Here is a 3,314-nt window from a genome sequence, read left to right on the forward strand (position 1 = left end):
AGAACATAACAAAAATAAAGTTACTTTTGGTTTACAGTTTATGTTCAATTGCATGGATTCCATTTGAAAAAAACAAAGTGGGTTTTAGAAAAAAAAATGGATTTAAGCAATTACTCAAAAGAGAAAAATTTTAAAATAACAAATTAAATATAAAGTATAAATGAATGGCTATTAAATAAATAAATTGAAAAATTGAGTCCTGTCATTTTTTTGTTTTTTAGTATGTACCACGCTTTTTAAAAACGTATCGTACAAGGTTCAGTTACAATCTGGAAATCAAGGGTGTGAAACATACTGTCGTCTCTGCATCATTGTTACAAAGTACTTTCCCTAGACTTACACAAAGACTGTAAATCCATAAAATAAAACTAGAATTAAACAAATATATTGAAAAAACAAAACACATTTTTTATACAAAGACTATGAATAGAAAACTTTGAACATAGCAATAAGTCAGGAAGTGTCAAAGATTGACCCTGGATTCACCACTGTCAACAGTTGAAGTACAGGAAGCATTAAAAAGCATGCCAAATAATAAAGCGCCATGTCCAGACGGGTTTCCTACTGAGTTCTAAAAAGACTTCTGGAACATTCTGGCACCAACATTTCACAGAATGCTGCAGGAAAATCAAGATAATGGCAAATTTCCAGTTAATATGAATTCTGCCGCCATTAGTCTCCTGCATAAGCCAGGCAAAGATCCTATGTTTCCTACCAGCTATTGTCCCATATCTATAATTGATGTGAATATAGCCTTCGATAGCTCAGTTGGTAGAGCGGTGGACTGTAGATAGCCTTAGAAGATATCCTTAGGTCACTGGTTCAAATCTCGCTTGAAGGAGAGAGTTTTGGGGGAGTGGCGGCCTAGTGGTTATGGCATAGGGCTTTGAATCCTGAGATTGTGAGTTTGATCCCCCACTCCCACAGACTGCCACTCTGGGTCCCTGAGCAAGACCCTTAACCCCACACTGCTCCCCGGGCGCCGCACAATGGCAACCCACTGCTCCCCAAGGGGAAGGGTTAAATGCAGAGAATTAATTTCGTTGCTCTGTACTTGTGACGGTGTAATGACAATAAAATTGAATTATTATTATTTTTTATTTATATTAAAATAATCTGTAAAGCTTTGGCAAAATGATTAGATAAAGTCATTCCTCTCATTATCCACCCAGATCAAACTGGTTTCATTAAAGGAAGACAGTCAGCTACTAACACATACAGATTGCTTAATTTAATAGATAATTCCTACAGTAAAAATATAAAAATCCTACATATTGTCTTAAGATGCAGAGAAAGCATTTGATACTAAACTGGACATTTTTATTCGCTACTCTGCATAAAAGGTATAAAATGCATGAAAATAGAGCATAAAATTAGTCTTTACGCAGATGATGTATTACTTTATCTCCAGCACTCAAACACTTGCCTCTCTCAAGTGATTAGTTTACTAGAATCGTTCTCAAAAGTTTCAGATTACTCTATAAATTGGTCTAAATCTATAGTACTACAAATTAATTATTCTCTACAGAATCCCTCAGGTTTACAATTGCAATCAGGAAATATCAAATATTTAGGAATTACTGTGTCATCTAAATTAGCCGATTTAACAAAGCTTAACCCCATTCCGCTTTTAAAAAATATAGAAGAGGACCTAGAAAGATGGAAATCACTTCCAATCTTCCTTATGGGTCGGGCAGGTTCAATTAAAATTATAATCTTACCTAGAATTAACTACCCATTTTCAATTATCCCCAAGAAACCATAATCCGACTGATTTAAATCTCTAGATTCTTCCATCTCTAAATTTCTTTGAAAGGACAAACCCCCTCGTATCAGCTTAAAGACACTACAGAAAACCAAAGACAGAGGGGGACCATATTTTCCTAACTTCCAAAACTACTACTTAGCAAATAGACCACAATAAATATCTAAATGGATAAAACATAATCCCTTAGATGAGCCCTGGATAGACACAGAACAGGAAATATGGAATAATATCATAATTTCAGATTTGCCGTTTATTAGCTCTAATTTAAAACGGCACCCATGTTTTAAAAATATTAACATCAGCTCTTCCCTGACAGCATGGTGGGAATTTCTTAAAATGACGAAGTCATCAGTTATCCCATGCAGTCGTACACCCATGTGGAATAACACTGACATTCTACAAAACAATAATGTGATAAACTTTCCGTACTGGAAGAATAAAGGCATAAACTATCTGGATCATTTATTTGAAGGTACGGAGTTGATCACATTTGCTAGATTAAATTTGCAATATGGCATTAACAAAAATAAATTCTTAGAATATGAACAAATTAAAGCTATAATTAGAAACAAATTTAAGCATATTAATGGAGGTTTACAAATTCCAACTAATATATTACAGTTTTTATATAAAAACCCCTCCCTCCCCCAGGAACATCTCAAGTCTCCGCTAAGTGCGGAGCCCATTATTGAGCATTTTTCCTTTGGAAAAACTTTACACGCACAAGTGCACTCTCACAAGAACTAGAGGTGCTTGGTTCCAGGAACTCAAGAGATTCACTTCCATACAGAACGCCCATATTTTTATCTCCAGCTACCACAGTATACATGTCAGATTAAATACTACTACTTATACTTCAGCGATAGTATCAAGGTGTTACTTGATTGTATATCTTGTACAATGTCTGTTGGTTGTGCTGTTCTTTTTACATCTCTTTGCAGTTGATGAAGCAGACTGAAGATGTTTTATCATTATCTCTCTTTTATCTCCTCTTTCATCTTTTCTCCTTTTTTCCGTTTTTCCTTTCCTGTTCTATTTAAATCACAGTGTCCATATAATCTGTAATACTCCCTGCATGAATTATAATAAAGCTATTTATATGCATGAATTAAGCTGAGCACTATGGCAAAAGCCGTACTGCTCCACTTGTGAAAGTAAAATCTGTTAAGCTCTTTTTTTGGCATCAAGACAATTATTCTCATTGCCACATTGCCAGACAGGACACTGTTAAAAAAAAGACTTAGACTAAGACTATTGTTATTACTGTGTAACCTGCAGCCACCACCTGGGATGAAGGAAGGCTGAAAGTATCTCAGGCTCTTCAGAGAAGGTCATTAGCTGCAATCTTCCTCCTATTTCAGAACTGTAAACCTCCAAGACTTGGAGGCCAACAATTTAAATTGCAGCTGACCTCTCCCACTCTCTACACAAACTGTTTCACTTTCTCCCTTAAGGCAGGAGGTAGTGGTCCATCAGGACCAAAGCAGCCACCACAGCACCAGCTTATTTCAGTCGACAGCTAGACTTCTTAATAAGGCCAGAATTC

At 35.8% G+C, this 3,314-nt stretch overlaps 1 non-coding gene across 1 annotated transcript; it reads left to right on the forward strand.

Moving 5' to 3' along the window:
- Positions 1-753: 753 nt before the first annotated feature.
- On the forward strand, positions 754-841 carry trnay-gua. Its single transcript is given in 2 exon segments — positions 754-790; positions 806-841. It is a non-coding gene; the product is annotated as a tRNA-Tyr (tRNA).
- Positions 842-3,314: the final 2,473 nt, after the last annotated feature.

This window comes from Cyprinodon variegatus, unplaced genomic scaffold (genome assembly GCF_000732505.1).
Source record: "Cyprinodon variegatus isolate N-32 unplaced genomic scaffold, C_variegatus-1.0 Scaffold1109, whole genome shotgun sequence".
In the NCBI taxonomy this organism is placed as follows: domain Eukaryota; kingdom Metazoa; phylum Chordata; class Actinopteri; order Cyprinodontiformes; family Cyprinodontidae; genus Cyprinodon; species Cyprinodon variegatus.